Source organism: Rousettus aegyptiacus, unplaced genomic scaffold (genome assembly GCF_014176215.1).
Source record: "Rousettus aegyptiacus isolate mRouAeg1 unplaced genomic scaffold, mRouAeg1.p scaffold_m13_p_6, whole genome shotgun sequence".
Lineage (NCBI taxonomy): Eukaryota > Metazoa > Chordata > Mammalia > Chiroptera > Pteropodidae > Rousettus > Rousettus aegyptiacus.
Genome location: NW_023416309.1, coordinates 63,382,098 through 63,406,121, shown reverse-complemented (window position 1 = coordinate 63,406,121; position 24,024 = coordinate 63,382,098). Strand labels below are relative to the sequence as shown.

The following is a 24,024-nucleotide window of genomic DNA, read 5'->3' as shown; positions in this document are numbered from 1 at the left end:
CATCGCCTCCCTGGGAACGGTAGCCCAGGGTGAGGGAGCTTGTGCGGCCCGAGCGAGCAGGGAGGCTCGGGGCAGCGCGGAGCGCGCCCGGCCTGCCCGGGATCAGATAACAGCTGGCGGGGGAGGGGGTGCACCAGCCGCGCTCATAGCCCAACTGAGAGACTGACTAGCCGCGTCGGCTGGAGCGAGCGCCCCGCGCTCTGGGAAGCCGTCCAGGCGCGTGCCCCCGACCCGTGGCTGGACCGGGGCGATCGGCTTCCCGCACCGACGCGCCCCTAGGCATGGAGCGCCCCCGGGTGCTGCCCTGAAGCGGCGGCGGCGGCTATGCAGCCAGCGCGGCGGCGGCCGGGGCCAGGAACGGCCGCCCGGAGCTCGGAGGACGCGGAGCGCGCCGCGCCCCGGGCACTGACGGAGGTAAGTGTGCGGCCGCTGAGCACACATTCCCCGGGGGCCCGGCTCCAGCTACTCGCAGGACCCCTCTCGGCCCGAAGTGAGCAAGAGGTGGTGCGGAAACAGGGAAGGTGGGGCAGGAGGTTTTCTTCCTCTTGTTTTCTGTCCACCCCCCCCGCCCCCTTCTGATGAGCCATAGGAGAAAATGCTGACTACTAGCTTTTCTTCCTCTGCCATGTCTACGGCTACGCCACCAGGGAACTTTGCTCGTTGCTAACCTTCGTTCTGGGGGCACTCCGAGAAACTTTGAGGAGCCCTCGGCCCCCTCTGGCAGACTTGCACGAGGGGGCTTGGGAGGGAGTGTGGGAGGCACTTTAGCGAGCGGCATCAGCCCTGCGCGTGACCTTCCCCGAGACACCGCGATCAGGGAGGGGGGTGGGTGGGGGCGCGCTCTACAAGCGGCCCCCAAAATGCCTCCAGGCCAGAGATCTGCGGGTCCTTAGGGTCGTTCTCTTTCTCACTTTCTGTGCTCTAATGAAGTAAAAATATTCTGGAAATGGTGCTCTCCGCTAGCAAGAGAGCCGACTATTCCAGCCAAAGCTTTTTTGCTTCTAGAAATGGGCCTTGACCGCAGAGGAGATGGCCCCGCAGCTGAGAAGCCCCTCCGGGTTTCAGGGCCGAGTTCCACCCCACGTGCTCGTGTGGGCTGTGGATGTCCTGGGAAGGCAGGGCTCACTGGAAAGCAACTGGGGTTGAGAGCGCCTGGCGGGGCTCTTAAGAGGGGAGCTGAGGCCCGAGGGAATGTCTGTGCTGTCTGTTTGGGTGGAATGTGCACCTGCCCTGTGAATTCTTGAAAAGCTGTGTTCGGAATGGAAGGTCACAGGAAGTGTTTCTTTGGAGGTGGTCTTTGGTTTGGGGAGGTTCTTCTGCTTCCCCACAGCCAGAACTTGCTAGTCCCTGGAGCCACTTGCTTTCCATTTCCTAGGGGGCATGTCCATCCCGGAGTGCTGTGCTACCTGTGACCATTTCTACTTTCTTGCTTGCTCTCTGTGGCCAGGCCAGAGTCCTGGAATAAAGTGCCGAGGACCTCCTGTTCCTCAAATCCTCATCCCCAAACCCAGGTTCTCAGGCTCCATCTCTTGGGAGCACAGAGGTGCCCCTATGCGCTGAAATCAGCAGCTGCCTTCTTGAAGGTGTAAACCCAGAGACATTAGCCCTGGGGCCTATCCATCACATGCTTCCTGAGGTGCCAAAGGAAAGGTGGCCACTAGCTGCTACCCTGCTCCAACCTCAGCCTTACCTTGTGCTAGATTGCTGCAGACCCTGGACCACTGCCATGTGGCCAGATAGGGTTAGGGAAGAGATCCCAGCCTTGGGCACTACTGCCAGAGGCTCATGGTCTTTTCATGGATTACCACTTCTTTTCTGAGAAGAGTATCCCTCCCTCCTGCATACTGGGACCCTAAGAGACTTCTCAGCAGTCTACCCTATGGCTTTCTGGTTGCCCCTCCCCTCTAGCCAGGGTACTGGAGGTTGGCAGCTCAAAGAGGGAGACCTTGGAAGGGCTCTCATCAGGCTGGGCCAATGCCTGTGAGGGAGAGCTGGGTGAAGAGGGGCAGGAGCTTACTTGAGTATACCTGGGGACAAGAAGTGGGGATCAAGTGTGCTGGACAACAGAGAAGGTCCCTCTTCTCCACTGGTGCCCTGCTGAGCATATACAATGAGTGCTCTAAATGCTGAGTATTGACACAGACCTGGCAGACACAGCTCCAAATCCCCTACTACTTCCTTTTTCCCCTTCTCCAGGTGAGGGCACAGCAGAGCTCCCTCCCCAACCCTGAAGGGGTTGGCTCTTCTCTTGGGGGAAGGGAGCAGAGCCTGAGTTTGTCAGCCCGTCCCTGGATATCCCTCCTGCCATGCCCAATGCCACATCAGACCCCTGTGGGGATTGTAGGTTACTTAGGAGGGAACCTCTCTAGGTGTCCTGGTGGAGGGATGTTTAGTGAGCTGTGCTGTGCAGGGAGGAAGAGACGTCCAGGGAGGGGCAGGGTCTTGTCCAAAGCCACACAACAAGTCAGGAGGGCGCCTTTTCCCACAAGTCTGCCTAAAGCAGAATAAGGTAACATTGGTGGCCCTGTGAAATAATAATGATAACAATGACAATAGTTATAACAATAAGAGGGACAGCAGCACCCTATAGCACTGGGACTGGTTCTGCCCGTGGACAGTTTCCTCTGGCCCAACCAGGCCTCCCTCCGGTGCCCTGGGCCATAGATGGCACCCCAGAGGCCTTGGCATGTGTCTGGAGTGGAAGCAACTGCATCGTTACCCCTAGCAACTTCTGTGGCCTTTGGCCAGTCCCAGGCTGGGGGCTGCTGTTGCTCTCTTGGAGGCCACCTGATGCCTACCCTCAGTCCTGCTGCTCCCAGGCCTGGCTCTGGGCTGGGCTACCCCTCTGACAGGTGCAGCTGGTATTTGCTTTTGGGTTCCTGCCAGGGCTTTGCTATGAGTGACACATGGGTACACCTCCTCCTCCCCTGGGTCCTGCAATTGGAGCCCTGCCATAGGCTGGCACAGAGTAGAGGCTGGGAGGGAGGCAGCTTGTGGGTAGCAGGAGGGGTGGAAGCTACGTCTGCCACTCAGAAGGTGTGGTGGGTATGGCTTAGTCTCATGGGACAGCTGCACCAGGGGAATTGGCAGGATGATAGGGAGAGAGCAAAAGCTGAAGATGGAAGAAAGCTCACCTGAAACTGGGTGATGGGCAGGGTAGGGAGGCTGGAGGCTTCAGAGGAGACTTGAATTGGGGTGGAGGGCAGGGTTGGGCCAAGGCAGGTAGGTTTTCCAGAGGAGCTGGGGAGGAGGGCAGGACTAGAGCCCTCACTGGGCATCTGCTGGGCACTGGGTGAAGGCTTAGCACTCTGCTAGCTGATTTAATTTCCTAATGATCTGCCAGTGCAAGGGGTGGCATTAGCTCCGTTGTATAGATAGGAGAGTTGAGGCACTGGGAGAGAATGGAATCTGTGTCCCTTTAGTTCCAGAACCTTGGCACTCTCCCAGAGACAGAGCTCATTCCACAGACACCCTGCCAGGTGCCTATGTGCACCAGGTCGGCTGTGAGGCAGCCAGAATTGCATGGCATCCCCTCCTGCCACGCCTCCACAGGGTGGTCCTACACAGGCCCTGGTGCCTGCCTGCCATTGCAGCTCTTAGCTTGTTGTATCCCTGGGAACTGGTGAAGGCCTGGCATGCAGTAGGTGCTCAGCAAATGTTTGGTGAGTCTGTGTCTGGGCCGCTTTCTCTGGCCACAGAGCCCTCAGTGGGGCCTTGCTGTGCTGGCATGAGTTGTGGCTGGCTGTGAGCTCTGGGGATAGAGACCCTGGCACCCCAGTACTCAGCTGAGCCCCATTGCAGTGTTTGGCATAAAGAAGATGCTTATAAATGGGTGTGGAATAAATGGAGACCCATCTTCTGCCCTTCAGGATCTTAGTGTTTGGGAGGAGATTTCTGGGCAGATAGCTAGAGCGAACAAGGACTGTGGTGTGACTGTGGCTGAGTCACTGCTCCTCGTGGGCCTCAGTTTATCGTCCATGAAGAAGGATTTAAACCCCAGTTGGGGAGGCTGCTGCGAGCACCCAGGATTGGAGAGTAGAAATGCGAGCCTCTGTGTGTGCCTCTGGGCAAGGGGTCTCAACAGAAATAGGGGTATATATAGGGGGCTCTGTGAAAGCAGACATGAGCATTTGTGATGCCAGAGCCTTAAAAATTTGTCATTCTAGTCCAGAGTTCCCTATGACATGTAGGGAACTGAGGCCCAGAGAGGGCAGATGATTTGCTACAGCAAAAGAAGGCCTTAAATGCTGGATTCCTGTTCTTGCTATGTTCTCTGCATTCCCCCCTTCCTACCCACTTCTTCTACCTCCCCCACTGATGTTCTGCAGCTCAGGTCTTCCTACTTGGCTGCTGAAATGGCAGCTGCAGAAGCAGTGTGAAGCTGTGGGGACCTTGCGGACCCCTGGTCCAACCCCTGATTGGCCTTCTGTTCTGCAGCACTGAACACAGTTCTATTTTCATGGCCAGATAGGAGTGGAAGCCCGTTTGTCAATGGCCTCAGGGAGCACGTCTGCTCTGCCGTGCATTTATGTTGCCACAGAGTCAGTGGTAGTGGCCTCCTGGATCCTTCTGGGGAACCCCCAACCCTCACTAGCCTGGACTGAACTCTCCCACCTCCTTGGGCAGATGAAGCCTCTCCTTTCTCCCCTCACCTGTGGTTTGGGCCTCTCTGGAGGACTCAGGCTTGGAGAAGCACCCCGGAGCAAAAATTAGAGCCCTCAGAGAGGAGGCTTTTGCCAGTGCCACCCATGGCATGGTTTCTTGAGCTCCAAATGTATACTCGATATACTCTGGGTTCTTTAGTTTTGAGACAGCACTGGTCTTGGAACTCTCCCATGGTTCCCCTCTCACTCAGAATAAAAGCCAAATTCCTCACTGTGGTCCACAAGGTGCTGCACAGTTGGGTCCTCATTACTGCCCTCACTTTCACCACTCTTTTCTTCCTCTCAAGCCACCCACCTCCCTTCTCGCTGTGCCTCTAACACACCAGGCCTGCTCCCACCCCAGGGCCTTTGCACTTACTGCTCCCTTTGCCTGGAGCACTCTTTCCCAGATCTCCACATAGCCCCTGCCCTCACCACCTTCACGTCTTGTCCAAAAGTTCCGCCTCCTCCATGAGGCTTCTGGCTTTCCTGGATAATACCATGGCCTCCTTTCCCTACGTCCCCTCTCCTGCTCTTTTCCTTTTATAGAACTTATGTTTTATTTGCTTATCTTGTTTACTACCTATTCTCCCTGGAATGTAAACTCCTTGAGTGCAGGAGCTTTTTGATCAGGTTTGTTCTCAGCTATGTTCCCAGTGCTATGGCATGCCCAATGTATGCAGGTGCTCAGTATCCATTCATGGTGCCTGACACATAGTGAGTGCTCAGTAGCAGTGGTAGCCAGAATTATTGTCCCATTCTCCAGATGAGAAAACTGAGCCTCAGCAGAGTGACATCACTGCCCTAGAATTATGGAGCTTGTCAGGGGCAGAACTGGTATTCAGACCTTTGTTCTGAGCCCTTGGCTTGCCATCTGTCTGTGGAGGGGGAGGGAATTGGTTTTTATTTCAGGCCCCTACTCTGTGTTGAGCTCTTTCTATCTGTGAGCTTCAAGCTCTGAGCCTGTTACGTCCCTGGCACTTGGTCTGCTTCTAGCTTAGGGTGTCCCTACCATACCCCTGTGAGGGGCAGAAGCTGTTCCTACTGCAGGTCTGAGCAAGCTGAGGCACAGGCAGCCCTGCTGCTCAGCTCTCATCTGTGCCCCGCCCATCCGTGAATCAAGTGTGTGGGGGCCAGCTTTGGGCCCGGGGTGACCCAGGGCTCAGTGTCTCCATTTCTTGTTCAATTAAGCATTTTCAGGTGTCTGTTGGCTATCTGTATTTTGTGTCAGTGTGTTTGACCTCCTCTTTCCAGTCTCTTTTTTGAACAGGACTCCCAGGTTTAAATTTTTTATTTTTAAGTATTGGCCATTTTTAACTTTAGCAGTTTCCCACTTTAAAAAGAACCTACATGTTTCCCCGTCTCGTTCTCTCCTCATCTTCCTGTCACCTGTGACAAGTTAGGGCTTACTCGAGCAGATGGGTCCAAGGGGCTGGGTCCTAGCCAGGGCTGTTGGGCTCTACCGGGTACTGGTTGGTCCTCTCTAGTGGGTGTGTCCAGGGCAGGACAGTGTCTCTTGAGGCTCACCTCCAGGGTATAAAAGGGACCTGGTCCTAATGATAACCAGACTCGTGTCCAGCTCACCTATGGCTGTCGCCAGCCTCTGACCTGTCCCTACCCTGTGAGGGGGTGCCCTGGGGGAAGAGTGTGACATGACATCCCCAATGTGGGAGTGGGCAGCCTGAGGCCCAGAGAGGGACAGTCACAATCAGAGGTGGCATGACTCCTTAGAAGCAATGTGGGGAGCAGCAGAGGAGACCCTCTGCTCTCCAAAGCCTTATCAAATCTGTTTTGAGACTTACTTCAGCAGCTGGGGCTGGGAGGAGAGAGTGTGTGGAGATGGGGAGGTGCTGAGGTATGTGTGGATTTGCTTGTTCGCATGTGTGTTGTGTGTGCATGTTTGTGTGCGTGTGTAATGGAGAAACTGAAAGACCAAGGACAAGAGAGGACGGGGAAGGGTTGTGTGGCCCCCACTCCCTGCCCACCTCCCTCTCCTTCCAGCTGCAGCCTGAGCCCCCTGAGCTGGTGGCTCCAGCCCTGCAATTCTCCAGCACTTAAAGCAAAAATTAATCGCTGCCAGCAGCTGGTGTTCTGGGTGGTAGCAGCCGTACCACCCCCCTGCCCCTGCCCCTATGCTTCTGGGCTCTTGGTTCCAAGCCAAGTCCAGGCCAGGCTTTCACTCACGCCTGTGGGGGCCCAAGAAGGACTGAGGAGGGCCAAAGGAGGCTGGCCCCATCCCTTTATAGGACTAGATCTTGGCAAGGCCTAGAGTTGTGAGGGCCTGGCTGTGTCACACAGAGGCAGAGGCGGATGGACGCCTGGGGCTTCCGAGGGTTCTGAGATCCTAGGGCAGGTGGTGGGGGTGGGGGGGGGCCAGAAATGGGTCCTGTGCAAGCAGGGTATGGACAGGCCCTGGAAATCCCTTTTACACACCACCCGAGGGATCAGCCCCCAGGCATCTCTTGTCTTGCTGGCCCCTCCCTTCCCTTCTCAGAGAGATCTCATGTTATTTACACTTTCAACATCTAGCTCTTGAGCGTGTGAGTTCTGCCCCATGCCAGGGCTGGGGGCTGATGTCCGGGTAGGTGGGGAGGAGAAAAGAAGTAAACAAATACATAAGGAAGTATAGACTTTGTCTTATATTTTTTTAAATTATTACAATTTTTAATTATGAATAGTACATGCTCATGTTAAAGTATTAAACAATTTTAAGGGTAGAAAGTGAATTTCTCTCCCTCAAACCTTCTCTCCACCTCACCCCCACCCCAAAGCTTTCTGTTCTCGAAGTGTTCATCATTAGAGAACCTTCTGGATTGACTTAGTGCTTATGCAAACATGTGAATGTAGTTATATAAACAAGCCAACATATACAGCTCCTTTTCTCCTTTCTCTCCCTTCCTCCCTCCCTCTCTCTCTCTTTCTGTTTTGTTTCTTTTTTTCTTTTTTTTCATCCATAGGATCATTCCATACCTGCTGTTCCTGTTGGTACCCCAGCCATCTAGACCCAGAGACTTCATTCTCTCTCCTTTGATGGGCATTGGGTTGAGGGCTGTGTCACAAAGCCCCCAGATTATAGACTTAGCCGTGGAGTCTTTTAATGCACAGAGCTATTTATGGGTCATGAATTCTTCAAGTCGTGAAGTTGTAGCCTCTTTGAGACAGAGGACCTGGAATTGCAGAATTGGCTCATCTTAGCCCTGGAAGAGGTACTGAATCATTGCCAGGGTATCTCCTTCCTCAGACCCCTGATTTGGAGAATCCAGATCTCTTGGCTCCATCCCAGAAATTCTGGTTTAGAGGGCCTGGGATAGAGCATGGGAAGCTATATTTTTTAATCTCCCCAACAGTACAGCCCTTAGCCCAGCCTCCTGCAGAGAAGTCACCCTGCTGTAGTAAAGCTTCCTGACCCTGGGACAGGTCCTCCCCGCTTTGGGCCAATCTAGCTTCCATGCAGTGAAGTGTAGACAAATTAGAGGCTGCCACTCTGCTTGAACACCACAGGGAAGGTGCTTGCCTTGATTACTTGTTCCTTCATGGTCCTCAGATGGGGAGAAGGCCTCTAGGGGAATTGGTCATCCTCGATTCATCTCTGAGCTTCTCCATCTCAGGAGCCCACCACCCTGTCATTCTTGAAACCTGGTTTGATTCAAATCAGGATGGTCCCCGCCTTGTTCCACTTAGGGTCCCTGTTGGAAAGGATCTGATAAACTAGGTCTAATAGAGATGTTAATCACCCCTGATGCTCTTTTTCCCTAAGCCTCTGTTTCTCTATTCATGAGCTAAATACCAAGCCCCAATCTGAGTTTCCGCTTTTTCACTGCCTCTTGGCTTTGGCTCTGCAGGCAGGACAGGGCAGGGCAGGGCAGGGCAGGGAAGCTTCCTCTCCCCCTGCTTCCCCTCCCCTCCCTCTGCCTTGTGAGCCGGAGGCTCAGCTGTGTCCATCACCTTGGCCTGCTGGGCCTCAAGCTGTTGTAGCACCTGCCTGGCTAGGGCAGTCAGAACCCCCTGCCCCAGGCCCTCGGAGCCTTCAGGACCACCAGAGGGGGTGCTCCCAGAAGTCCCTGGGGGCAGCCACAGAGTGGCCAGACCCTCATTGAGGGCTGCATAATGGAATAGACCCTGGCTGGCCTCTTCCTTTCCTCTGCTAGCCCTGCCAGTGACAGCTTCATAGGCACCCCTGGGGCCTGGCCCTGATCCTATAGCAGATGCCTTGGCCCTTAAGCTCCAGGGCCAGGTGACTAGGCTCTGGGCCCTGTCCTGACCCAGCTGTCCTCTTGGCGGCCTCAGGACCAGCTGCAAGTAGGTGGGCCCCAGGGGTTCTCTCATTATTCTGCCACAGATCAAGGACAGGTGGACCGGGAGTGGTTGGGGAGTAGCACCCCTGGGAACTGACCTGATGAGCCTAAGGTCTCAGTTTCCTTCTCTGTGAAATGGGAACTCGAGGGAAAATGGATTAAATGAATCTATACACTTGTCATTGTGTCTGGGGTGTGGAAGGAGCACTGGGGCAGCATTCCAGGGGGGGAACAATTAGTCAGGTCCAAAAAGGAAAACAGGCAGGGACAGTGGGGAGCAAATTGGACCCTGTATTAGTTTCTATGGTTGCCATAACAAACTGGGTGGCTTAAAACAACACAGATTTATTATCTCCCAATTCTGGAGGCCAGAAGTTTGAAATCAAGATGTTGGCAGGGTTGCTTCTTACTGGAGGCTTTGAGGGAGAACTGTTTTATGCCTTTCTCCTAGCTTCTGTAGCTGCTGGCGATCCTTGGTGTTCCTTGGCTTATAGACACATCTTTCTAATCTCTGTCTCTGTCTTCATATAGTCTTCTCCCTGTCTCTTATAGGAACACTCATCATTAAACTCACCACAAAGGCCCATCCTAATCCAGGATGATCTCATTTCCAGAGCCTAATTATATCTGCAAAGATCCTTTATCTGAATAAGTTTACATTCAAAGGTTTTAGGTGGACATATCTTTTTTGGGAGGACATTATTCAACCCATTACACACAATCAACCTGAATAAACTGCCCGGTATCCTGACTTTCTTTTTTTAATTTTTCTGACTTTTTCTTTTTTAAGAGAAATATTCTATTTTAGCAATGTATCTTGGAGACATATAGCATTGGGGTTTTCTGCTTTGCCTCTGCTACTTACCAGCTATGTGTACATGGGCAAATTACCCAACTATTCTGTGTCTCAGTTTGCTCTTCTGCAAAATGGAGATATTCGTGGTTCTTTCCCCCATCAGGCTGATGGGAGCAATCAGAGGTGACATGCAGCCCTGGGATGGGGAGAGTGTGGTAGATGACACCTTTTGTTAGTACATCAATTAGCAAAATGGTTTTAAAATTTAACTAGTATTTCCTGCATGAGGCTGAATTTTCATTTAAATAGCCTGTCTTATTCTGATGCACTTCTAGGTCTTTGTCCAGCCCTTGGCTGTTACTGTCTATAATGCTACTATGAATACCCAGACTTAAGTCCTTGTGACTGGGCTTTCTGAGCAAAAAATTCTGGAAATGGCCCTGATGTGTTAGATGGCCTGTGCCTTTGTAACTTTGAGAGCTATCACTCCTATGTCCTCCATGGGGTCATCTCAGTTTCCCCACCCCTTGGCGGAGTTAAGTATGCTGGACCACCTCTACCCGCTGGCCACCAACATTGCCCATCACCTAGACCCTGCCAGTCCTGGCCATAAAGAGTGGCACCTTCACTTCAGTAACTCCATAAGCATTTCCCTTGTGTTAGAGCCAGGTGGAACATCCTATCATTTGACAACACCTTTCTCAGTGCCTTTTCTGGCAGCTGCTGACTCCTACAAGGAAGTTATTTCCCTGACCTTCATCCTTTCCTAGGTGAGGTATCTGGGAGTCAGGTGGGATGCACCTGCCCCATGTGGGGCCCTTTCTCATTCTAGTAGATCTCATGTTCCTGGGATCTGGCTGACCCCAGGGACAGAAGGGTAGCAACTGCCTCATTTCATAGATGCCAAAACTGAGGCTCAGAGAGACTGCACAACAGCCCATTCTGCAACCTGGAACCTGAGAGTAGACTCCTTAGGCCTCTTGGTTTCTCTGAAAGCTTTCTGTTGCTGGAGGGAAGGGGCTGGGTTTCACTCCTGCTAGCCCCACACTACCCTTTCACTGGCCTGCCAGGCAGTGTCCCTCTGGAGATGGGTGGTACACTGATGAACTGCTGTCATGCTCTGGCCTGATGCCATGTGGCCTCAGAATCCTGGGTGTCCTTGTCCTGTCCCTTGGCTCTGGGCAGTCATCAGGATATTTTGGGGGCTTCAGCAAAATACATGCCTTGGTGGTGAATTTAGCAGCCCATGGTATCACCAGGTTCCTTTATTTCTTAGGAAGTGATGTGACATTTTGCTGAGACTTGGCACTCAAAATTAATAATGAAAATGACTGTTTACCCAGTGCTTTCTAGTGCCAGGTGCTGTGCTCAGTGCTTTTCTGAACATTATCTCATTTAATTCTTAAAACATCCTGGCCTGGTAGGGAGCAGTACTTGGTAGAGAAGGCTGCTGAGGGAGGCAGGTGGCCAAATTACATTTGAACCCAGACCAAGAAGCCCCACAGATAGACCTCAGTTTCTCTCCAAAGGCACAAAGTCTTTTAAGAATGCCATGGGCCCTTCTGGACTCTCTGAGGGGAAGTGGAGAAGTCCTGCAGCCCTCTGTTGCTCAGCCTTTTGCTGATTGGACTTATATAGACCCCTCTCACTCCAGGTTCTGCTTTCAAGCTTGGGCCACTGGTCTTAGAACCACCTCTTTTCTCCCCATTCCTGAATCTGCCCCTTCAGTCCTGGGACCCCACCTTCCACTCCAGAGCCCTGGACTCTCAGCTAACAACATGGCTTCCTCTTTCACTGAGAAAATCAAAGAAGAAAACTTCCATTTGCTCCCACTACAGCTACCCTTGTCCTGGCGCCTGCACACCTTACCATGCCTTCCTCCCTCTCCTATGGGCGGAATGTTTTCCCTGCCTTGTGCCCCAGGCTTCCAACCCTCTTGCCTGCCCAAGAGAATTGCTGTGGCGAGGTTCCCTCTTTCTGCTGGACACTCTTCTACATCCTGCACCGGTTTCTTCCTAAGGTGATCATCAGGGGCCCATGGTAGGCCTGCACTTTCTCTAAGCATCAGGACACTCCAGGGGACAAAACAAAGCCCTACCAACAACCATTCATGATAAAAACCTTCAGTACAGTAGGAATAAAGGGGAACCTCCCAAATTTGAAGAAGAATATCTACGAAATACCTGCAGCTAACATCATACTTAATGATGAGAAACTCAAAGCTTCCCCACAAGGATCAGGAACTAGGCGAGGATGTCCATCACACCACTTCTTTTCAGCACCGTACTGGAAGTTCTTGCTTATGTGATTAGTCAAGAAAAGGAAATAAAAGCTGTATATGTTAGGAAGGAAGACATAAACTGTTTTTGTTTACAGATAACATGATTGTCTATGTAGAATATCTGAAAGAATTGACAAAAAAGAAAATTCCTGGGACAAATAAGCAATTATATCAAGGTTGCAGGATACAAGGTTAATATAAAAAAGTCAATTGCTTTCCTATCTACCAGCAATGAACAAGTGGAATTTGAGATTAAAAATAATACCATTTATATTAGCCCTCTCAAAATGAAATATTTAAGTATAAGCCTAACAAAACCTGTACAAGATCTATATGGGGAAACCGAAAGTCTACTAAAGGAAATCAAAGAAGTAAATAAATGGAGAGATATTTTATGTTCATGGATATGAAAACTCAATATTGTCAAGATGTCAGTTCTTCTCAACTTGGTTTATAGATTTAAAGCAATCCTAATCAAAGTCCCAGTGAGTCGTATTATGGATATCGACAAACTGGTTCTAAAGTTTATAGAGAGGCAAAAGACCCAGAAGAGCCAATAAGGTATTGAAGGAGAAGAACAAAGTTGGGAGACTTACCCAACTTCAAGACTTACTATAAAACTACGGGAATCAAACAGTGTGATATTGGCAAAAGAACTGACAAATAGCACAATGGAACAGAGTAGAGAGTGCAGAAATAGATCCATATAAATATAGTCAATTAATCTTTCACAAAGGAGCAAAGGCAATACAATGAAGCAAAGACAGTCTTTTTAATAAAAGGTGCTGGAACAACTGTGCATCTACATGCAAAAAATGAATCTAGATACACAGACCTTATACCCTTCACAAAAATTACCTGAAATGGATCATAGATCTAAATGTAAATTGCAAAACTATAAAACTCCTAAAAGATAACATAAGAAGAAACCTAGATGACCTTGAGTATAGTGAGGACTTTTTAGCTAAAATATCAAAGGCACAATCTATAAAAGAAATAATTAATAAGCTGGACTTCTTTAAAATTAAAAACTTCTGCTCTGCGAAAGTCATTGTCAAGAGAATGAGAAGCCACAGGCTGGGAGACAATATTTGCAAAATACATATCTGATAAAGGACCGTTACTCAAAATACACAAAGAACTCTTAAAACTCAAATAATAGGAAACAAACAAACTGATTATAAAAAATGGAGCAAAGACCTGAATGGATACTGCAGCAAAGAAGATATATGGATGGCAAGTAAACATGAAAACATGCTCCACATCATATGTCATCAGGGAAGAAATACAAATTAAAATGAGATACTACTACACACCTATTTGGCCAAAATTCAGGACACACACAGACATCACCAGATGCCAATGAGGATGTAGAACAACAGGAACTTTAAATGCTGGTAGGGAGGCAAAATGACACAGCCACTTTGGAAGATAGTTTGATGGTTTCTTACAAATCTAAACATATCCTTACTATCTAGCCATCATACTCCTTGGAAACTTCTGTTTACACAAAAACCTGCACAGGAATGTTTATAGCCGTTTTATTCATAATTGCCAAAACTTGGAAGCAGTTAAGATGTCCTTCAGTAGGAGAATAGATAAATAAATTGATACATCCAGACAATGGAATATTATTCAGGGCTAAATGAAATGAGCTATCAAACACTGGAGGAACCTTAAATGCGTTACTAAGTGAAAAAAGCCAATGTGAAAAGGCTGCATACTGTATCATTCTGACTATATGATATCTTGGAAAGGGCCAAGCTATGGAGACAGTAAAAATATCAGTGGTTTTCAGGGTTAGAGAAGGGGGGATGAATAGGCAGAGCACAAAGGATTTTTAGGGCAGTAAAAATACTCTGTCTGGTATTATAATAGTGGATATGTGTCATTATCCATTCATCCAAACTCTTAGAAAGTATAACACCAAGAGTGAATTCTAAGGTAAACTATGGACTTTGGGTGATAATGATGTGTCAGTATGAGTTCATAGACAGTGACAAATGGACTACTCTGGTGAGTGATGCTGATAATGGGGGAGGCTGTGTGCATGTCAGGGTGTATGTGGAAAATCTCTGTACCTTCCCCTCGATTTTGTTGTAAACCTAAAATTGCTCTAAAAATAGACTTGGAGAAAAAAAACAACAACAATCCCCTGCCCTCACATGTCATCACTGTGTAACTGAGCACAGACTCCTGAATAAATGACCATAGAACATGTGAGAGGGAAGTAGAGATCCAAGCAGGGACCTGCATGGAATCAGGGAGGATCCAGGAGGATACCTGAGTTGAAGGGGGTGGGGCGGGGTGGGGGTGTGGGTGGGGGGAGAAGCCAGAGGTAGATGGTTCTCATTGGGTTCAAGGACCAGCTTGGAGAACAGAACAGTGGGGCTGGAGCAGAGTGAGCAAGCAGGGAGCTTGCAGGAAACTGGAACGGGGTGTAGCATTCTCGTATTGTTTCTTTCTTACAGCCACAAGCATTTCTTTTCCACTCTCTGGTAGGTGGCCGAGGCTGTACTTAGCAGGTATTAGGCTTGGATTAGTCAGTCTGCAGTTGTGTTCAAATCTTTTTCATGTGTCATCTCAAAACGACAAATATTTTTTAGGTGAAATTCACATAGCATAATATTAAACATTTTAAAGTGAACATTTCAGTAGCATTTAGAACATTCACAATATTATTGTGCAACCAGTACCTCTATCTAGTTGCAAAACACTTTCACATCACCCAAGAAGAAATCCCGCACTCATCAACAGTCACTCCCCAACTCCTGGAAACCACCAAACTGCTTTATGTCTCTGGATTTGCCTCTTCTGGACATTTATATACATGGAACCACACTGTATGTGGTCTTTTGTGTCCAGCTTCTCTTACTTAGCAGAATGTTTCTAAGTCTCATCCATGTAGTATGGGTCAGTGTTCGAGTCCTTTTTATGGCTGAATGATGTTCTGGTGTGTGGATGCACAACAGTTGTTTATCCTTCAGCGGCTGTGAACATTTGGGCTGTTTTCACCTTTGGCTGTTATGAATAATAATGCTGCTGTGAACATTTGTGTACACAATGTAGTTTGAACACTTGTCTTCAGTTCTCTTGGGTGTATACCTGGAGTGGAATTGCTGCGTCCTGTGGTAGGTCTCTGTTTAAGCTTCTGAAGACATGTTCTCTTTGAAAGGCGTCTTTCAACATTAGAGCACCTCCCTTGACCTGCCTCCAGCTTCTGCCTCACTTCTCTGCTCTCAGGAACCACACAACTCACAGGTGGTGTCCCCATTTGCTTTCCTCAATTTCTCCTCTTGGCTTCTGCCTCTGTGGTTCCAGTGAAACTGTTCAGGTCCATGGTTACCTCTGGTCTTCGTCCTACTCATTCTCGCTCCTCCTGGGAACGCCTGCGTGGCTTGGCCTCCATTTGGACTCCTGGCCCTGAGGCTTGGCTTCCTCCCCAAGGCCTGCTCATTGGGGTGCCCCTTCAATCTCCTGCAGGGCTCAGCCCATCCCCCAACCATCTCCAAGTTTTCATCCCTAGTCCAGACCTTTCTCCTATCTCCAGGCTCAGCCACTCACCTGCACATGTGGGTCTCCCCCAGGTGTCTGCAGGTACCTTCATGACCGGAGCTGAGCTCTCACCTTCCCCCGAGCTTCTGCTCTTCCCTGTCTCTCTCCCCAAGAGAGGAAGGTGCAACATTCATGCTGAGGATGACCTCTCAGAAATGCTTAGAATAATCCAGCAGGAGGGGAGGGCTGAACTGGGGGGACCACCTTCAGTAGGGCTTCACTGCCCTAGTCTAGGCTCTTCATCTGAACGTGAGTGTGAGAACCCCCACCTGTTTCCTAGGGCGGACCTTAAGGTGGTGAACCCAGATGATTTGTGCAGAGGGCCACATGTGTAGCCTGCACAGGGGGCTTCCTGAAGGGGCTTCTTCTCCGTTGTTGCTCCCTGAACAGCAGCAACTTCTGCAGGAAGCATTCCAGGCGTGCCACAGAGCTCTTCTGAGCCTAATTTCTCCTGGGTATAAAATGGGAATAACGTACCTACTAGAGATCCTAGCAGGACTATGTGTCCAGGGATTCCCACAGGCCTGGCATACAGTAGGTGCTCAGTGTGTGCTCACGTGGGGGTCATGGATACAGATGTGTGTGTCATCAGTGGTTGCCAATCCAGTGGGTGGGACTCCCCAGGGAAGGGTGGGTCTGTGGTGGGGATGGAAAGCAAGGGAGGGGACAGATGTCTCCTTCCAAAAGAGTCCTGTCTCTGCTCCCCGCAAGGCTGCAGCTTCCTGAGGCGGGAAGCACTGGCCCAGCTGATCCCCTATTCCCTAATTATCCTGTCAACATTAAAGAGCCAGCAGGAGTTCCCGACCAGGGCTGTGCCCAGCAACTGGATTTGGAGGGCATCCAAGCCACCTGGCTCCCCTTGGCCTTGGGGTGCTAGTGCTATTGGAAGTGCAGTTTTCATGATTCCCCTCTGTTTTTCCCTCCTCAGGAAAGTTGGTTAAGAGAGTGGGGGCTGGGACCAGCCATCTAGACAGGGTCAGGCTGAGTGAATGGCAGACAGTATAGATATAGGTTGTGGCCAAGAGTGATGGGTACAGCTTTGGGGCAGTGTAGATGGATGTGGACTGCGGAGAGGGATGGAAGACCTGAAGGCAGGTATGGGCAGTGGAGGCTGGAGTTCCTTGGCTGTGGAGGAGGGCAGTGTGAATGACGTGGATGGTATACATTGGTTGGTTGGGTTCCCACTCCCCTATGCTCTGATCCTCAGTAACTTTTGGCCCCTCTTGCCCAACGCACCACTCTCTGGGGAGAGGCCCAGGCTGTTTCCAGGCCAGGGCTGGGTTTTTAAGTCCACGTGTCTTTCGAGTCTTTCGTTGTCTCCCTCTACTACGGTGCCTGCATCTCCCCAACTCCCAGGTTTTCTGGCTTACCTGTCCTCATCCCCACAACACTCCCACACTCTCCACTTGGCTGGAGGGAGAGTACAGGCTCCTAGGTTTTGGGAAAGGACATTTGCTTTCATATGATAACCCTAGAAGGTGCTTTTCTCTTGTTATCCCCATTTACAGATAAAGACATGAGGCTCCTAGAGGTTTAAGGGATTTTTCTAGTACTCAGGTGCTTCTGAGCCCTGATCAACAGGGGTCAGGCTCTGGCTGATGAGCAGTCCTCAGAAGCCCAGCATCAGCACCCCGCACAGTCTGCCCTGACTTATTGGCCACCCCTGGGGCTGGGCCTGCTTACTGCTGCCCCTAGGCTGCCCTTCTCTGTGCACACACAGCCTGCGCAGCTCTTGGCCTTTGTCTGAGGCCTCAGGTGCTTTTTCTGTTTTGCTCATTGCGGGCCATTGATCTGGTGCTGGGCCCTTCAATGCCCCTCTGGGGGCTTCAGATGCCTGTCTGTGCTCACCTACCACTAGGGGTTGGAGGCATGAGTGGACCAAGGCCAGCAGGCTCCTTCAACTCTTTTCTCCAGGACTTATTGCCAAGCACCTACTCTGCCTCATTCTACGGATGAGGCCACAGGGGTCTGGAGTGCATGATGCAATCCCACAAGTCTGAAACCAGCCCCTCCATCATTCTTTTGTCCTGCTCCCACACTGAGCACTGGGGCCTCTTATATGGGCTGGTGGCTGACAGAACAAGGCTCCTCTAAATTTAGGCCTAAGGGGACCATCTCCACTGCAGGGCAGTTATGGTCACTAGTGCTGGCCTCCTCATAGGCAGAGAGGGGAGTCTGAGTCCAGGCTTCGGCCCATGTGAAGTCCCCAGTGTTCTCAGGATACCACCCTGTGCCTCAGTTTCCTCATCTATAAAATTATAGTATCTATTTCATAGTCCTTTTGGGAGGCTTACATGAGAGAATCCTGGCTTACAGACCTGCTCAGTAAACGTGAGCTCTCGTTATAGATTGTTGTTTTTATCGCAGACGTGGTACCCTTGCTGTGTGCCTGGCCCTGTGCTGGGTGACTCCAGACATGAATCAGGACTAGAAGCTGTCTCAAGGCTGGGGGTAGAAAAGAAGCTTAGTGTGGTCAGGGTTGTGACAGAGAGAAACCCAGGGGCTGCAGAGGGTTGGGGGAAGAACCCGTACCCAGCCTGGGTGCTGAAAGACATGCCAGAGATTAGCCAGAAGCTGGGCATCCTGGGGGTGGGAGAATGAGGGGGAATAGTCTGGGCAAAAGCATGGCAGTAGGACTGCTTGGAGTTTAGTGTTGCCAGAGGTAAATCATCAGAAAACATCAGTTCATTTTCTTTACAGAAGCTCTTTCCAGGACCTCCTGAAGCCACAAAAAAGGGGCACTTGGAAGTACATGAGGACTCCTGGAGCTGGCAGGCCTGGAGACAAACCATGAACACAGTGTGGTCAGTGCTGAGACCCATACTATGGCCCCAATACCTGGCACAGATATGCTGATGATGTTAATGATAGTGGTATATGATAACATTTCCCAATGCCAGGCGCAGTTATTAGTGATTTATGAATTCATTAATTCTCACAACAATCACATCTTATTACCCCCATGTTATAGATGGGGAACTGAGGCCCAGAGCAGTGAAGGGACCTGCCCAAGATCTTGCTACATCTGAGCAGCAGAGCTGCAATTTGAACATGGTCAGTGTTTAGGCAGGGGTTGTGGAATGGCCCAGGGAGAGGGCAAAGGTGTTCTGAAGCCACGTGAGTGGGTGGGGCTGTTTCTGGAAGGGGGTCCATCATGCCCTGCCCTGTTCTCAGTGGCCTAGGTACGGCTAGTCCTCTCTGGGCCTCTGTGCCAGCACCTTCCACTCCCCAGCTGGGCTGCACTTCTGCTGTTCCAGGGTCCATCCCAGGCCTGACACACTGGCCACTCTGGGTCCCTGGTCAGCAGGTACTAGTAGGGTGTCACTCACAGGTACCAGGTGCCCTGCCTTTAGAGTCGGAATGGGGGAGAGGCAGTAATCGGCTCTTAGTGCTTGTTGAGGCTGGAGATGAGTGTTGCACACACTTGGGCTCACTATGTCCCCACAGCCCTATGGGGGAAGGAGTGATATCCTCAGTTGACAGGTCAGGAAACTGAAACTCAGAGAGGGGCAGCTGGGTGCCCAAGATATACAACCAGGGAGTCACAGAGCTGGAATGAACCTAGAGCCTACCCATAGCAAAGTCTGTGCAGTCTGCATTCAAGGAGGTGTGCTTCCTCAGGCTTTGCAAATTGTGTGAAGGCCAACCACAGCAGCTACTTGCTGGGTGATTACTGCCTACAGGCCCTGTGCTGGTCACCAAGTCCTCACATGTCCAAACCCACCCTTGGAGTGGCTATCAGCACCCACCTTACAGATGAAGACACTGAGTTCCAAATAGGGGGCCAACCTGTCTAGAAGGATTTGGGGTTCTAGCTAGCTCTGTTCCCAGGGGTCTCAGGAGAAACTAAGGGTTATAGGATGCCCTGAGGATAGGCAGGGACTTCTCAGAACTCCCAGCCCATTGTTGACATGCTGGGCCTGTTCAGCTGGGCAAGGGACCCCTTCTCTGTGAGGGTGATGACAAGAGGTTAGTGCTGTGATCTAAGGCCCTTCACACTTGTCACTGTGCTGACAGCTGGGTCCTTGCAGCTATCAGGGTCAGCCAACCTGGGCCTCCATGCAGTGTCTAAGAGGTGGGTGGGGCTGGATGTTGAAGCATTGAAGAAGCCAGGCAAGGAGACCTCATATGGCTGTGGCTTCAGGTACTAGTGGGGATTGACTACACTGAGCCATTCTTATCCTCCTAGGGGCTGTTCCCTGGACACTTTAGCGGGATCACCTAGGGCATGAATTGGAGTACATTACCAGTCAAGGTCATTTGTCTGGCTTCCATTCTTGGCTGTGTGACCCTAGGCAAATCACTTCACTTCTCTGAGCTTTGGTTTTCTTATCTGTAAAACAGATCATAATGAGGCCTACCTCATAGGCCCGCTTCGGGACTCAGTTAAGGAGGCAAATGCTATGCAGTAAAGGCACAGACTCTGGGGCCACTTACCTAGCTTTAGCCCCCACCTCTGCCTCTTATAGGCTATTGGTATTCGGTAAGTCACTTTACCTCTGTGAACCTCAGTTTTCTCATCTGACAAATGGAGATAATAGTAGACTTTTCTGCGGGGCTTTCTCAGGACTCAATGAGGCAGTCAAGGTAAAACCCCAGTAAATATGAGCAGAGGGCATGTCACAGGCTTTCAGGTGAGTGCTGCCCTGAAAGAGTGCAAGAAATCGTGGACTTCTGCCTAGAAAGCCAGAATCCACTTCCCAAATGCACCCATGTGGGGATTAAGTTCCTGGCTGCTCATGGGCAGCAATTATGGCACTGTCATCCTTATGCACTCTGTCTGATAAAATGTAAATAACATGCAGTGTTTTTGAGCAAGGATAGGGAAGTGTCTGTGGTTTGGGCCTTCTGGTATGGGCAGCAAAGCTGATGAGCTGGTCATAGCGACCAGAAGGAGATTGGAGCTAGTGAGTAAAAATCATCTCATGATTTGGGCTAATGAACTGCCATGGGACAGCATGTGCAATTAGTGCATTTATTGTCTAGAGAGGGTGACTTCTGTGCTGGGTGACCCAGCATCTCTGGTTTACAAAGTGCCTGGTGACTGGGGCATTTTCTTCTGGGGCTGGTGAATCTGGGAGACGGCTCTCTCCAGATCCTGAAGAGTTGGAGCCTGGGTGGGGGCCCACCTCATTAATGCTTGTTGCCCTCTGAGGTGGGATCCCCGGGATGCTCAGGTGGCCCGGACTGATACAAGCCCTCGACTGGGGCAGGGATGGGACAGACCCCGGTGCAGGTGGGGCAGCTGAGAGCAGAGGCAGGAGGCTCAGCCTCACCCCCTCCCAGCCCTCTAGTTTCTTTTCTTTTCCCAGCTTCTTTGTGTTTTGTGGTTTGAACCAAAGCTGCCCCAGCTTAACCAGCTCCTGCTCCATTGCCAAGGGGACTAGACCATCTCCACTACCAACCAGGGTTGGGCAAGGGACAATGATGCACACACATGCACATAGCCTGAGCACACATGCATGTGTGTGCCATGCCTGGTACACAAAGCTTGCATACATGTGTGCAAGAGCAGACATAGAGACCTAGCCCATGGTGTCCAGCAGCAGCACTAATGTTGACACAGCTTTATCTTTGTGAGCACACAGGCCCATGTCTGTGCACATTGCACACGTGCTTGTGTGTTTCCACAAAGGAGCAGGGCTGTGTAGCTGACACAAGCTAAACACACAGACACGCACTGCTGCGTGAGAGACGTGAGCTGTCAGCTTGCCCACTTCATACCTCAGACTTCCATCGGTACCCTCATCTCTGCACGAGCACTTCCTCTGGCTAACTTAACTGTATCCGCCCTGCTGCCCTCAGTGGATGGCACCAGGCCACTGCAAACCCCGCATCCTACAGCACCATGGGCCACTTCAGGGGCTTCCTTGTCCCTGAGGGAGATAATGAGGGTACAAGTTCCTAGGCACTGGCAGGCTAAAGCCCTGGTGCCCGCCATGGTGAGGTGCTCATCAATATGCTTGTTACTGGCTACTATCCCTACCCACCTCTTTCCTTGGGGTCACCTCCCAAACTGCCTGCTCCCAAATCTTTGACTCAAGGTCTGTTTCTGGGGAAATGCAAAGTGGGGCCAGGTGCACACACTTGCTCGACACTCCTAGAATAGCACCATACTCCAGGCTGTGTGTCCACGAAAGGAAGGTGCACACATGAGCACCTATTGTGTACTAGACTGAAATCTGGGCACTTTTTATCCCCTAATTTTTTAAATTCCCAATAGTGGAAATTGTGTGAATTGAGTTAGGGATTAATCATACAAATGTGTGCCTTAGAGGTGAGGGTAGGGCAAGCTAGGGCAGGTAAAGACCAGTACCTGTCACAGGAAGAATCCACGCCTCCCTCACCCTGTTACCCACCCTTCTCTGCCACTGGCAGATACTGGTATGAGGACAGAGGTAGAAAGCACCCTTATTCATCCTCCCAGCTCTGGCCATGTGCTCCATCTACCAGGATGCCTAGCATGAAGAGGGGACAATCCCCTAGTCACTGACTAGTTGTTCACTTTGAGCCAGGGAGAAACCCAGGCATTGTCTTGTAGGGTTATTGAGAGGCACACACAGTAGGTGCTAAATAAAAGCTCGAGGCATGAGAAAACTTTTACTGGGACTTGCAGTGGCTGCCCTTCTTGCTCTCAGGGCAGAGACATGTTGGTAAGACCCCTTGCCGCAGTACAAATGCCCCCAAATTTAACTCATTCTCCTGAGCACAGGCTCAGAGAGAGCCAGTGTCTCAAGGTCACACAGCACAGCAGGGGCCAAACAAGGTCCAGAGACCAGCCCCTGGCTCTCTATAGACCCTGCCTTTCCAATGAACCAGGTAGCCATGAGGGAGAGGTGGTAGAGCCATGCGGCTAGGGAAAATTTCCTCTAGGAGGTGGTCCTGAGCTACATGGAGAGACTGACTTCTCCTAGAGACATTAGGACCAGGCATGTGTGATCAGTTCCAGGGTCTCTGTTCCCATAGCCTGGATTCTCAGCACTGCTGTGGACTGGCTGTGTGGCTCTGGGTAAGGCGCTCTCCCTCTCTGAGCCTTTCTGAGAATGATTGCATGAACTGAAGTAACATGTGTCAAGTGTTGGGCATGCCTAATGCATTATGGGTGTACAGTTCCAGTTCCTTGGGGTTGGAAAGGCTTGTGTGGTGGTGAGGCTGGTGCGATGTGGCTGTAGAGTCAGAAGTCAGTTGCGCTCTACCTGTGGGTGACTTCTCACCCTGAACCTTATTTTTCTTGAAACTGTCAAGAAGAGTATGCACCTTATCCAGGAGTAGATGAAGTAATGCATGGAAGGGTGATACTGTCAGTACTTTTCCCTGTGTTCCAGAAAATTCCTTAGGTTTATGTTTCTGGCCTGGGCCCTAGGAAGACTCCCAAGGGACTTTGGATTTGACCTGGGACATTGTAGATTGGTCACAGGTGAGACCTTGACCTGCCCATACCAACTGTTCACTCTCAGTCTTCATCTTCCCCCTTTTCCTCTTGCTGACTTCCTTCCTCAGACTGAAGCTCCTTCTTGTCTCACGGGCCTTTGCCTGGAGCCCTGTTTTCTGTTCCAAACCCTGGCTCTTTCCCAACTGGCAGGACCACACCGCCCCCAGGTGGTCCTACAGCGCCTCCTGCAGCCTAAATCTTCATTTATTCATTTTCTTCTGAGATGTCTCTCTCCCCTCCTATCCTGAGCACCGAGGCGGAGGGGCTTTCCACCCTGTTCACGCTGTGCCTTACACGAGGCCTTGCATGGACTTGGTGCTCAATGAAGATATGCTTGTGGAATGAATGAAATAATTAATTAATGAGTGAGTAGGTGGTCTAGGCAACCCCACCATTTCACAAGTTGGGTCCTGGTCTCAACCTGGTTGGCTGTGGATGTCTTTGATGTTCGCTTGCTCAGGATAACATTTTTGAATGCGTGAGAGAAACTGTATAGGGCCACAGAGGAAACCAGAAATGTGAATATTTATCAAAATATTATTTTGGAATATGTGATATGGTAATTAGCATGTTGTTGCTTAATAATGCCTTCCACAGCAAGACCTAGCAGAGGCCCTCATACCACCTGTACACAGTGCCAAGCTTTAGAGCTTTGCTGCCTCCATTCATTGCTGAGAGAACAGTACATTTTGCAGAGAAAAGGAGTTGACATGTTTTCTCCATCAAGTTCGTAGAGCCCTGAATTCCATCCTTGGACCCTGGGTAAGATTTCCTGGAATGTGCTGAGTTGTAGCAGGGACCACATAGCCCTGCTCTGCCCCTCACAGCCCACCAAACCCCTCCATATACCACCCCCTTGATTTGCCTCCAGTCTCTTTGGGCAGCCGTCTGTCATAGGGGTCTGGGGGCCAGCAACAGGCATCTACAGCAGTGGAGAAGCTGCTTTCTTAAGCCTACCCACCTAGCTGTCCTGGGTGAAATGCCCAAGGCAGGCATTGTGATGTCTCCCAGCAGGGCCCCTC

General features: G+C 50.7%; 1 protein-coding gene across 3 annotated transcripts in view; it reads left to right on the top strand.

Moving 5' to 3' along the window:
- Positions 1-337: 337 nt before the first annotated feature.
- KCNJ12 (potassium inwardly rectifying channel subfamily J member 12) overlaps positions 338-24,024 on the top strand; it is a 40,997-nt gene continuing 17,310 nt past the window's right edge. Inside the window, exons 1-2 of one of the 3 annotated variants that reach the window (XM_016137609.2) lie at positions 352-414; positions 18,271-18,374. The gene's annotated coding sequence lies outside the window, so the exon portion shown is untranslated. Of the gene's footprint in view, positions 415-18,256; positions 18,375-24,024 lie in introns of those variants that run through there. The other 2 variants (XM_016137611.2, XM_016137610.2) reach the window with 2 other exon arrangements.